The sequence below is a fragment of the Pinus tabuliformis genome, chromosome 1_1 (assembly GCF_031772625.1).
Source record: "Pinus tabuliformis cultivar Carrire ecotype Pingquan chromosome 1_1, CPIR1, whole genome shotgun sequence".
NCBI lineage: Eukaryota > Viridiplantae > Streptophyta > Pinopsida > Pinales > Pinaceae > Pinus > Pinus tabuliformis.
This window is the reverse complement of record NC_142297.1, coordinates 842,261,009-842,275,327: the sequence shown is the minus strand read 5'-3', so window position 1 is coordinate 842,275,327 and position 14,319 is coordinate 842,261,009. Positions and strand designations below refer to the sequence as shown.

Sequence of the window (14,319 nt, the reverse complement as noted above, 5' to 3'; positions counted from 1 at the left end):
CCCTCCCCTATCTTTGCCACCCTCCTTCTCCGCTTCTCCGCCACCCTCCCCTGGCAATCCTGACATTCCCTGCCCCGACCTGACAAAAAATCAGATTCGGATCGCAGGGAATGGGGCCTAACATCCCCTGACAGACTACTCCGATCGGGGACGAGCTATTGCAGCCGCGGTGTATTGTTCCGGGGAGCTCCTTATTCCGGTTCCAATTCGAATTGTCACCCGCGCGCTGCAATGCATAATCATAACCCTGTTGCAATTGTATGAAAGACCCTGACCAAGATTGCAATGCATAATCGCTGAGTTGGAGAATCAGCGATATACCTTAACTGAATTGAACAACCAGACCTTAGCCGGTCAATTCTTCTGGTCATAAATTCTACAACAGCTAAAGTCTAGTTTCTGCATTTGCTGCACTATTTTGGCTTTGTTTCGACTGAGTTCAGACAGTCTCAGAATCCTCTGGTTCTTTGTGTTGAAATGGAAGGAAAAGAAGAAGATGTTAAGCTCGGGGCGAACAAGTATTCCGAGAGGCAGCCGCTGGGGACTGCGGCACAGACGAGGGAAATGGATTACAAGGAGTCGGATCCCGCGCCATTGTTCGAACCCGGGGAGTTGGCGTCATGGTCCTTCTGGAGGGCAGGTATTGCAGAGTTCATGGCGACTTTCTTGTTTCTTTACATCACGATCCTCACGGTCATGGGTGTCAAGAGGGCCGACAATGTTTGCACTGGATCTGTTGGAATTCAGGGGATTGCATGGGCCTTTGGGGGAATGATCTTCTATCTCGTCTATTGCACAGCCGGTATTTCAGGTGGTCACATTAACCCAGCAGTGACCTTTGGGCTGTTCTTGGCCAAAAAGTTGTCTCTGCCCCGGGCTGTGTTCTACATGATATGTCAGTGCTTGGGAGCCATCTGTGGCGCTGGTGTTGTGAAGGGCTTCATGGAAGGCGAGTACCAAGCGGACGGTGGAGGTGCTAACTCTGTGGCTCATGGCTACACCAAGGGAGATGGCTTGGGTGCTGAGATTGTGGGAACCTTCGTTCTGGTCTACACCGTTTTCTCTGCTACTGATGCCAAATGAAGCGCCCGGGATTCTCACGTTCCTCTGCTAGCACCACTTCCAATAGGGTTTGCAGTTTTTCTGGTTCACCTTGCCACAATTCCCATCACTGGAACTGGCATCAACCCTGCCCAAAGCTTGGGAGCTGCCATCATCTACAACAAGTCTCATGTTTGGGATGACCATTGGATTTTCTGGGTCGGTCCATTCTTGGGCGCTGGCTTGGAAGCTATTTACCACCAGATGATCATTCGTGCCATTCCCTTCAAAACTCGCTCCTAGAAACAGCCCAGCATATTGGAGAGGGGGCTTAAACTTTAAGGCTGAGAGGTCTGTTAACGCATGTGTATTGTCGTCTGATAAATAACAGCACATACAGTTTTCCATTGAAGTTAGTAGGAGCCATATTGTACCAGTCCTAAACCAAATAAGGTAACATCCTCTCAACAAACCTTGAGATAATGGTGTAGAATAGGCCCACTGTTAAGAAAAGTCAAAGATTGAAAACCTATCAACAGATCAACCGACTCATTTAGCACATGTCTAGCACACAATATCAAGGAGACGCCATCTCTTGTCTATAGCACACAATATCAAGGGGACAACATCTCTTATATATAAACTTAAAGTACCAATATCAGTGATCTCTTCGGCATCATTTATAATATCAAACTTGGTCCAAAAGCAACAGGTTCAGAAAATGATCAACTTTACAGAGAAATAAATCTACTAGCTTTAAGGAATGAAATCCTAACAATAAACTAAAAATAAAACAATCACTGGCATGTTACAGGAAATCTGGAAATGATGAAATGGAATGCTTCAAATCTGAATTAGATCCACAGTTGATTGCTGACCCAATGCCTTGAAATCTGATATATACTCCACAGTTGTTGATTATTCTCCATAAAATCTGAGACATGAAGTTGTTCCCTGAAAATCCGTCAGATATCCTTTAAACAACGCAAATTTTGCCACCTATCTGTTGTCACACAACACCTTTTTCTTTTACCAGGAGGAGTATTCTCCCTTGAGGAAGAGTAACTCAAATTAAATCTCGAGCATTTTGCTTGTCTTGAGCATCAGGTGGTTTTGAAACATGAACTACAAAATGAGTGCCCAAAGGAGCAGATTCAAAATACATAGAGGCGCCACTGGTTTGTGTGTCTAGCTTTCGACTGCTCCCCTCTGGCTCACATAGCTTTGCTTTTCACTTAATACATTCCAAAACACTGTTGGTTCATCCGCAGACTTTATCAAATCCTTTGACAGTCTATTACCCACTACAACACTGTTTGTTCCTCTACAGACTTTATCAAATCCTTTGACATTTATCTCATGTCCCCTTAAGTTCTTTTGAGCAATAGTTAGATCCAAGATTTGTTTATACCGTGTTTGTAACAGCTCTGATTAATTGAAGACATCATGTTGGGTTTATTCAAGTGGTTTAATTGCTAAAAATTCCCTTGTAGGATATTCTCTGTAACTGAAACTTTTAGATTTAATATTCATAAATCAGCAAGATTCGATTCACAACTCCCTTATTGATTTTCTCTTTCCTACCCTCTTTTCTCACTCACAAGGACAAGGCCCCGGTCAATCACATAAATAGATACCCTTGACTGCTGATTTCGAAGATTCATTTGCAGATTTCAAGAATATGTTCACTTCCATTCCTGCCCTTCCATACTGTATACACTGTCAATTGTTTTCTTAACCCATCCCCAAAACCTAATCTGGCTTTGAATGCTCTTCTTAGTTGCTTGGTATGTCTCGTTAACCTTTAAAGGATTTATACTCACTGCAGACTACTTTTATTTACAAATCGGTTTTTGTTAAGTTGTCACCAGATTTCAGATCATTGAATGATTGCCCACAAGGATACTTCTGCAACCGTATATACATAGAGCTCGGTATCTTTGAATTTTGCTTTGGTTATGCATGCTGGAATTGTGATTTTTCCTACAGACTCTATATCAGTTCATTGCCACGCATGGTATCACTGAAATATACTCCAATTCGATTTTCTGAGTGTATTAAACCCCAGTGATGTTCAACCATAGCTCCATCCTTTTTACCCCTTATCAAGTAACATGAATAGTTTCTTGAACTCGAGATAGATTTACAGACATCTTAAAACATCTACTAGATCAGTGTAACGTTATGATTAAAGCATGGATCACAGTGCATCATATATACCTTTTATTTATCCCCAAGACTATGATATGATATGACTGAGAAAATAGAATAGAAACTATTTGCTTTTGATTATTAGAACTTACAGCCAAATTTTTCTTCCCTAAAATTGTTTTTTGTCATTTGTTTGTAGCATAAGTTATAAAGCCACTAATGCCCTAAACTCTGCATATACAGTGCTTGTATACTCTGCATATACAGTGCCTGCATATACAGTACTTGTATACATCAGTTCCTCATTTTCCGAAGAAGTTAGATAAAAATGTCATAGTGCACAATGAAGCAGTGTCAAGTTAGTGGTTCAAGTCATTAATTGACAAGAGGATGGATCATCTACAGCACAAATGACAGGAGGAAGGCATCAAAAGCATGGACAACACCATGATTTCTTATGTAAAGGAGACAAATGTGTTGGTTGGTATGGACATATTTTTTATTTGTGTACTTTATAAAACTACAAACTTGTATTTATGTAAGCATTGAAGGTTATAGAGTATGGACAGGATGCATAATGTATTGGTTGGTATGGATGTAAGGGTTTATTTGTTTACAAGGAGAAAAAAGAAATTGTAGCCTCTAGAAGTGATTCATTATGTCCATCTAAACAAAGATATGATATGCAGATCCATGATGGAAAGATAATAAATTCACACAAGCACCAATGTATCAAACATTGACACTTGAATATGCAATACCAAGCTTTCAAGTGGTATCAAACCTGGGCATGGGCAAGTTTGTAATCTTCTTCAAAAGTACCAAATCAGGCTTCAAAATTCCAAATAAGGGGTTTGATTTGTGTCTTGTTTGCTTCATGTTTTTAGAACTCATGGAAAAGTTGGTTGTGCAGTTGGTAACAGAGTTCATAATTGAAGCATTAGAATAAATAAGAATGCACGTTTCAGGTTGACTTGGTTCAAAAGCAACAAGTTCAGAAAACTGCACGTCAAGATGCTATGAACCCAAGAGCTTCTTTCTTAAATATGAACACCGTAAATAAAATTAGATTTGTTTTGATCATATAACAGATCTAACATTTGAGAATATATTTGAAGAACAATTTAGATTGATGTCCAAAACACTAATTCATTCCCAAATTGTGGTGTGTATACAACATTGTTACAGCTTAGTCTGCAGTATTAGACCAATTACGTGAGAAAATACAGAAACATTGCAATAAAAAGAACCAACAATTCAATTTGTCGAACAATTACAGATTCATGTGAATTAACTCGACATTCCATGTCAAAGTTCAAAATTTCATGAAACTTCAGGAGAGTAGTGGCATATAATTGAACTTTTACTTTTGCATGATGAGGGCTCAAACATTCCTCGGTGCTCATCAGGCACCCATATTTTTAATATTGCACTGATGAAGGCTCAAACTTTCCTCCAATTTTGCAAGCACCCATGTTCTCAATGTACCTAGAGCCTTCTGAAACAACCCAACATTCCATGTCAAAACACAAAGTTTCATGAACTTTAAGAGAACAGATTATGTCCATGAACAGATTATGAAAAAGGTATTTTTATAACAACATAACAATGGGAAAACATAAATGTACTTATCATATGATAAAGGGCCACCTGACGACGCCCTTAATCTCGTTAACTGAGTTTCTTTGAATAAACAACTGTTAGTTTATTTTATCAGTTTACATGGAATGTTAAATTAAACAAAGCCATAGTAGCTTTAAACAAGTGCATTTTTCATTATTCATATACATTCTTTGGAAAACACCACTTTGAAATCAATCTTTGTTTGTGTTAGATATGGATAATGACCTAGATGAAGAAATTCCCTTAATGACCTAGATGAAGCATATCTATGCCCTCTTAATTCTGACGTCATGGAATCTAGCTATATCTGAGCTCAGATAAATTTATTAGTCGTACAAGAAGACTTCATTAATAAATCTAGGGACTTCAAGTTCTGATGTGTAGTGATTTCACATCTGCTTAATAGGGAACTATTTCAACAGCTCTTTGAAGTTTACAGAGATTTGGTGTCTTTATCAATCAATAATACTTGATAGCCCAATTGGGTTTGATACATGTATGCTTTATGATTATTATTGCCAGGTCTGAAGGCTTAAGTTATGAAATCATTCATTTTAACTGTCATCCGAGTTGGAATCTAAACATGAGTGGAGAGGTTCACTGCCCTACTCAGATTTTGTGGCAATTCCTGTTACTTTATGCTCATCCTTCAATAGTACCTATTCTGCAGATGAGCTACTTTCACACATATATTATAGCTGTTATCAATCAAATTGTGCACCCTGTTTAAGTTAAGACAAGACAATCAGTTAATCACTTTGAAGTTTGGAGATATCAGAAAATGTGATTTCTATAAAACACTCACAACAATAAATAGGATACCCTTCATGGGGTTCATATTAAAAATTGCATCCTGAAAATTTCACTTAGCATCTCTAGTCAAGTTAATAAATCATGTCAACCACATAAAAACAAGGTGGCCAGTAATCCCTTGATAATTCGTGAAGGTCTAAATGTTCTAAGTCCATCAGATTGTAATTACATTAAAGCATTTAGCCATTATCAATGAAAAGGCTAATGGGGTTGTGGTTCAGCGGTGAAGAATGTGGCATGCCAGACCACACACCAAGGTTCAACGGCAAAGACAGCGACATGTCACAATGACTTTTTGGATGTGCTAACGTGAATCTTGATACTTTGAAGATTCAAGAACTATTGAGTCAAGAACTAATTGTTATTCTTGCGCAAAGCCATTAAGTACCATGTGGATCAACTAAAATAGGAGTAAATGACGAGTTAATGGCAAATAAGGGCATTGGTTGCATCTCATTTTTTAGAATCACTAGAGGTAAGTACGTAATTGACTAGATGAGGGCTAGTTGCTAGCAGCAATGCCATAGGTAGTGTTCATCCACGGCCTTCTAGTAGCCAGCAAGCAGAATGCCAGTTATCGACAACATTGGTTGCCTTAGCCTCATTAGCTGCTAGAAGCAGAGTACTAATAGCCATCAAGGTGTGGGGGGATCTGTAAGAATGCTATTGACATTAAATAGAATCTCTTTATGATTTGAGTTCAATTTTGAGCTCATAAGCCAAGGGCTCAAATGTAGCTCCATTCTTATCAAGCACCGACATTCTCACCTTGGCTTTGGAGGTCAGTACTAGCCATTTATGAATTTGTCATCGCAGTTCACTCGCTCAAGCTTTTGCTCATAGTAGTCCTAAATGACCTGGGGTCATTCTCTAAATCAATTGACTTGGCAAAGACCATAATAGGAAACATTATTGGTGGATATGATTCCACTGAAGACATGTTGATTCATAATGAAAAGGAGTAGTGATGAATAAAACCCACGATAGCCTGACCTAATCCCTCTTATATCCCTTACTCCATACCGAAACCAGAGACCAATTACAAGCTCTCTGATGACTACGTTAACGCCAGGTGATAACCTCCCACATGTAACAATGGCAGCATGGACTTCATCAGGGCTAAAACGTATCTCAGACCGAGGCCCTGCTCTGTGATATAGTACTTGTGTTTCCCTTGACATTGTCTGGATATCCACAACAATGTCCTCCATTACCATATCGTTCTCAGTCACAAAAAACCCTTCAATGGGGCGAAAATACTGGTTATGCATAAGAGGATTTCCAAAAGTGGGTACCTCCTGTAAATATTCTCTCAAGTGGGGAGTACCCTGAATCCTCTTCTGCGCATGACATTTGATGACAGCCCCTGCTGTTGATGGCTCCCTTACTTTTCTTTTGCATTGCAGATATCAGGAAAGAATGCAATGAAGACAGAAACAGAAGATTTTATAAAATTCAAATATGATGATAACGATGAAAACTATTAAATCACTCACAGATGGTAAGGAATGAACACACTATATCATTCAGGCACGATAATAACAATAACAATGTATGTTATATAAATGAAAAGAAACCAGAGAAGATGGTATTCCTAACTGAAGTCACGCTTGCTGTTCGTTAAACTCGTTTTAGAAACCAGAATTAGCTGTTCCAGAAACTAGACTTTTTTTTCAACCACACTGGCTATAACTTCCATTAAAAAAGAAGATAAAGACGAAATTTACAGACAGACCCACTGAGTGCAACAACCAAAGTGTCCATTATTTTACAGTGAGAGGAATAATACACTCCACTGAAGCCCACGAGAGCAGAATCTTCCAGTGGCTTCCGCTGGCCTAAATCACACTTAAACATAATATATGGATATCATCCATCCTGTAAAACCATTTATCAGACGATAGTACACATGCGTTAACAGACCTCTCAGCCTTAAGTTTAAGCCCCCTCTCCAATATGTTGGGCTAGGCTGGGCTGTTTCTAGGAGCGAGTTTTGAAGGGAATGGCACGAATGATCATCTGGTGGTAAATAGCTGCCAAGCCAGCGCCAAGAATGGACCGACCCAGAAAATCCAATGGTCATCCCAAACATGAGACTTGTTGTAGATGATGGAAGCTCCCAAGCTTCGGGCAGGGTTGATGCCAGTTCCAGTGATGGGAATTGTGGCAAGGTGAACCAGAAAAACTGCAAACCCTATTGGAAGTGGTGCTAGCAGAGGAACGTGAGAATCTCGAGCGCTTCGTTTGGCATCGGTAGCAGAGAAAACGGTGTAGACCAGAACGAAGGTTCCCACAATCTCAGCACCCAAGCCATCTCCCTTGGTGTAGCCATGAGCCACAGAGTTAGCACCTCCACCGTCCGCTTGGTACTCGCCTTCCATGAAGCCCTTCACAACACCAGCGCCACAGATGGCTCCCAAGCACTGACATATCATGTAGAACACAGCCCGGGGCAGAGACAGCTTTCTGGCCAAGAACAGCCCAAAGGTCACTACTGGGTTAATGTGACCACCTGAAATACCGGCTGTGCAATAGACGAGATAGAAGATCATTCCTCCAAAGGCCCATGCAATCCCCTGAATTCCAACAGATCCAGTGCAAACATTGTCGACCCTCTTGACACCCATGACCGTGAGGATCGTGATGTAAAGAAACAAGAAAGTTGCCATGAACTCTACAATACCCGCCCTCCAGAAGGACCATGACACCAACTCCCCGGGTTCGAACAGTGGCGCGAGATCCGGCTCCTTGTAATCCTTTTCCCTCGTCTGTGCCGCAGTCCCCAGCGGCTGCCTCTCGGAATACTTGTTCGCCCCGAGCTTAACGTCTTCTTCTTTTCCTTCCATTTCAACACAAAGAACCAGAGGATTCTGAGACTGTCTGAACTCAGTCGAAACAAAGCCAAAATAGTGCAGCAAATGCAGAAACTAGACTATAGCTGTTGTAGAATTTATGACCAGAAGAATTGACCGGCTAAGGTCTGGTTGTTCAATTCAGTTAAGGTATATCGCTGATTCTCCGGGTCAGCGATTATGCATTGCAATCTTGGTCAGGGTCTTTCATACAATTGCAACAGGGTTATGATTATGCATTGCAGCGCGCGGGTGACAATTCGAATTGGAACCGGAATAAGGAGCTCCCCGGAACAATACACCGCGGCTGCAATAGCTCGTCCCTGATCGGAGTAGTCTGTCAGGGGATGTTAGGCCCCATTCCCTGCGATCCGAATTCGATTTTTTGTCAGGCCGGGGGCAAGGAATGTCAGGATTGCCAGGGTAGGGTGGCGGAGAAGCGGAGAAGGAGGGTGGCGGAGATAGGGGAGGGTGGCGGAGGGCGGAGACATTCCCGGTGGCCAGAGCCGGACAATTTTCCGGCCGGTGACGGAAAAAAGGCCATTCTACCGCCTAGGTAGACTACTCCTTTTAAAATTGAGAAAGACAATAAAGAAATAATAATGACAATGACATAGACAATAGACACATTTGTAAAGAAATAAATGTGGAATATCCTCTTTATAAAATTTAGTCCTAAATAATGTTCCCACGTAAAAAATAAAAATAAAAGTTTTGAAATGTATAATTTTAATAAGTTATTTTTAAGTATATAATAAACTATATTTTATATATCTATATTTATAGTAATAAAAGGCAAAATAATAAAAACAGAAAAACTTAAAATAATAACCAATCAAATAAAAAGTTGTTTAATATTTATAAATTATTAAATAATGTTTTATATATATTTATAAAAAAAATATTATTAATATTTTTATAATATTATTATTAATTTTTTTAAATAAAAAAATAAATTAGATGTATAAAAAAAAACAAAATATTTTTTTAAATACTATTGTTATTAATATTTTTTTAAATAAAAATTAAATTAGTTTTCTTATGAACCAAAAAATAAAATAAATTAGTTTAGAAAAAATCATAATTCCCATTATGTAGCTAAGGGGAGTGAGTTTCATTAAATTATAAAGTGAAAACAAGAACCGCCGCAATCTCTGTCCACGTGAAGGCACATGCATATCATATGCCTAGAGCTCCACGATAAAGGCGGAAGGACAATACCGCTGTAATACACCTTAAGCAATTGAATCCTTCTACACTCACGGTAGAATTCTACGAAAAGACCACGTATTCACGTATGTGAAAAGGGAAGGAACCCATTATTCGCGTTTTCCCATTATTGATGTGAAGGCGATACTTTGATGCGTAAAGACCCTGTTTTGGCGTTGAAATATAAAATGTGTAGTTTAACGAGGGGAGGAGTTGTTTGGAGAGTTATGGAAATTTTGGTTATATTTAGAAAAAAAAATGGGAAGGATTTTTGCAAATCCAAGCTATAGTGGTTAAATTTCAAAAATGTTAAGTGTTTTAGACATTTTTGATGGTGCTGAATTTATTTTCACCATCAAAAACATGATTCAAACACTGCCTTCACAAGATTTTTTGAAATTTTTTTACCCAAATTCTAACCACTTTTAATTATCCGAATAATTCCTCCGTCCTCATTAGCAATTACCAATATTTTTGGACTTTTATATGTCAATCTATTTATACCAATCACGTTCATTAATACGAATAAGAAAGTAATAAGGGAAACAACCACACAATTTTAAAACACTACTTTTATGGTCAAAGAAAACTAGAAAAATCAATTCATGGAAGAAACAAAAATACATTGGCATGTTGCATGATATTAAAATGGTGAAATGGTTTTTTCCACGACATTTTTTCTAGTTAATTTTAATGTAAATCTGGCAAATATTTTTAAAAATTTGAGTTTAAGTGGTTTAATATATAGCATTTGAGTGCCACCTGACTTCTTCAGGGTGTTGAATGCATTTAAAATGTATTTTAAGCAACAAAAAATCACATTCTTGCTCAAAATTGTGTGCCGAGATTCCAGTGAAAAAAGTTATTTCGTCTATAAGTTAGATTAGGCCGTTTTTAAATACCATCTGGAATTTTCAATACCATGTATCCAATGACACATGTTTATATGATATTTTCTTAAATTTAATAATTTGACATAAAATAATTAAAATGTTTATATGATAGTTTCTTAATTTTAATAATTTGACATAAAATAATTAAAAGAGAATAACAAAAATGGATCCGTGTTGGGCTTTGAAACGTTGACAGAATATCATTATTATTGTGGTACTTTCAAACTCAACTCAAAAAAGAATAACAAATTTAGAAATAAATTTCAAACCTTGATTTGTGACTACTATGAAAAATATTTCAACATATTTCATGGGAGATAAATCTCCATAATCAAATTAATAATTACTAATAATTAAATTCAAATTCCAAAAAACCTATTTTAAATAACAATTTAAAAATATATATTTACATATGAAAAATAAATTTAAACATCTCACAGATTTTTAAAATTATAAAATTTATTTCAATATTAAAAATAATTTTTATATTTAAAAATTAATTTATACGTGATAAATTAAATTTAAACAACTCAGAATTATAATTTAGAGAAAACACATTGCACCAAATTATTAAAAAAAAAAAAAAACTAAATAAAAAAGAATTAAACGACACCCAACTAAAACCCCATTTAACCCTTCTCGAGCAATGTCTGAAAGATGATTTTGACTATCCGTTTTCCGTCAATCCAAACGCTAATTCCAACCATCCATTTTTTCCGTCTATCGTCTCAAGCTTGACATCGTCTCCATTAACACCACACAGGCTACCTGCATGATATGTACAGATCGTTGCGTTGACAATATAAAGCATTTAATGCTATTCGTTGCGTTGACAGTGAACTATGAAGCATTTAATGCTATTCGTTGCGTTGACAGTGACCTAGAAAGCATTTAATGCTATAAGATGCTCCTTTTCAAATTCCGATCAAATTTTAAACCACCGTGGTCCATGGTCTTTCATTTTCCCCAAACTAGTGTTAAAAATACACACTTTTCAGTTTAAAGTGATGCAGAGTAATTAATATGCATCTGCCAATAGAGTAATTACGTGGAAAGTTGTTTTCTCTATGGGGTTGGGTGGGTAAACAATGTTCATGCCACCCAATCCTCTCTCTACTAAAAATCGACAGATCGACGTGTCTCTCGCCTCTATCTGTCGAGTTAAAAATTGCCACATGTACAGCCTATGTTAGCTCATGGAAAATATGGTCGTCACACACAACAATCCTGACAGATGTTATGGGTTTAGTGCCTCCTTGAGATGTCGATGGCCCTCAATGGCCTCTCTCGAAGAGTTTCACCCAATTTTGTCAGCTAAATTCAAGCAAACAATGGCACTGGACAACGACAACTCATTGCCCGAGATGTTAATGGATAGAGACAGGAGTATCAGTGGGCATCATTGGGGTCAGAATTCAAACACTGACGACATTTGTGAAATGAGATCGACATGTTGTCGTTGGACGATGTGTTGGACTTTTGCAAGATAGTGAAGTGTACGGTTTGGTTTTCTTTGGTTTTCTTTGAATAATAGTGATGAGTCAGTTTGGATAACAACTAAAGATGGTTGTCACTACTAGTTTGACCACTGAGTTATGATATATTTACCCAAGTGTAAATATATATGATCAATATTACACTTTTAAATAAATATAAATTTAAATTTAAAATAAATAAAATATATAATAAAATTTAAAATGAATATTTTGAAATATACCTTTTTTTATTTTTGTGTTCAAAAGTACTCTATAGTCCAGAGTATTCTATAGTTAGTATGGGAAGAGATATGATAGTAACCATAAAATAAAGCATTAAATCAAAAAATAATAAGCATCAAACATAATGTTATCTCAACAAATTGTTCATCAAATCATTGGACCAAAAACACTTTAATATTTCATAACATATAATTAAGGAGTTGTCCTTAGTGTCACTTTTTGGACTTTCCGGTGCTGGAATCTGGTGTAAAAATTTGAGGTGAAATCTTGATTTGTGTTATTTAAACTAGTTTTTGATTGTATATATGGATTCAACACCCTAGAAAACCCCTAGGGCAGGATTACCCATCAAACTTGTGATTTCAATAAATTCCTACCGTATTTCAGAGAAATTTGATCCGAAAAAACCCCACCTTAAAAACTTCCAAAAAATCGCACTAAAGACAACTCCTATAATTAATAAACATGTGAAGGCTTAATATATTTAAATAATAAACATATAATTAAAAATAACAATATTTTCATATGTGGAAATGTGAAACACATATAAAATATAAATACTACTATAAATTGAATCCATTTTATGATATAAATTAAAATAATGATTCATATTGATCTCCTTTATATTTAAATTTAATTAATAAATATATAAAATCTTATATATATATATATATATATGAACATTTTAAAAAAATAAAATATTTTTTTTTATAGAGATTTGAAATTTATATTAATATAAATATATTTTTAAGAATTAATATAGATTTACTTTAATTTTGGATTAAAAAAATTGATATCTATATATATATATAGGAAACGTTTATCGTTTTTCTATTAAATCAATTTGGTTTGAACGCCATAACCTTTTACATCTTTGAAAAAACTTCTTCCACAACATTCAAAAGATTCCAAAAAAAATTACATTTTATTTCGTCTTGTGTGTAACATACTTTAAGACTAAGCTAGTGTTGGAATCACAAACTGGAAAATGAATTCAACTATATATTAAGAATGATGCAAATTGTGCATGTATAAATACAACAACGAAACCGTTGGATTCAATTTCTAGGTTTCTTGGACATGCATTAATTGTCCATCAGAACCCTAATGGATAAGGTGGCTAACAATCCACCCCTTGCTCATTTGGAAATGGGATGCTCCCTTGAAGCTAAAATGCTTCTCTTGGGTCACCATCCATAATAGAGTCTTAAACTAGGACAATCTTATCAAGAGAGTCTTTTCTAACCCTCGATGGTACCCACTTTGCAGGTTGGATTCATAGAATGACCCACACCTATTCCTGTGCTATCATTTTGCCTCTAAAACGTGGGTGGAGGTATCAATTCGTTTTGGAATCCCTGCTATTAGTAATGTACCCTCCAACCATGATTGCATATTCCTCTGGAACTACATAATGAAGGCCTACAATACTATCCCTCTCTATGTTCTATGGGGCATCTGGAGGGCTTGTAATGCCCTTATTTTTTAAGGCAAAGCTCTAGACATCAAACGAGGTACTACATGTATAGTGGCATTTTTCCAAGAGATCTATCTCTTATTCTGATGTGGAGAGAATTTATCCTATATGTTTCTTTGATGGGGCTTCCTCCGGTGGTGACTATGGATGTGGGGTTGTTCTTCAATTTGACCTAGAAGTTCACTTCCATTTCTCCTGGTATGGTGGTAGAGGACATAACTGTAGGGCTGAGCTATCAGCTCTTTGGGGCGCCCTGCTATGTGCTTTCTGGCTTGGCATTGACAAAATCTTAATCATTGGAAACTCCTTATCTATGATTAACTGGGTGAAAGGAATAACGTCTCTTGATGTCCCTGATCTCTACAACTGGTTGCTACAGATTAGGAATTTCTTGCCTCTCATCCCGGAAATCAACTTCAGGCATGTCTATCAGGAACAAAATTTGGAGGCATATTCTCTTTCCACTCTCGACCTCTCCATCTGCCCTAGGATCATATTCTTTGAACTCTTTTCTGGTGGTCAGAGCAATGACATGGTTTTTT

General features: G+C 37.0%; 2 pseudogenes; one reads left to right on the top strand and one right to left on the bottom strand.

Annotated features, from left to right (window-relative positions):
- Positions 1-411: 411 nt before the first annotated feature.
- On the top strand, positions 412-1,359 carry LOC149216805 (putative aquaporin PIP1-4 pseudogene; annotated as a pseudogene).
- A 5,980-nt stretch (positions 1,360-7,339) lies between these two features.
- Positions 7,340-8,548, bottom strand: LOC149216804 (putative aquaporin PIP1-4 pseudogene; annotated as a pseudogene).
- Between the last annotated feature and the right edge of the window lie 5,771 nt (positions 8,549-14,319).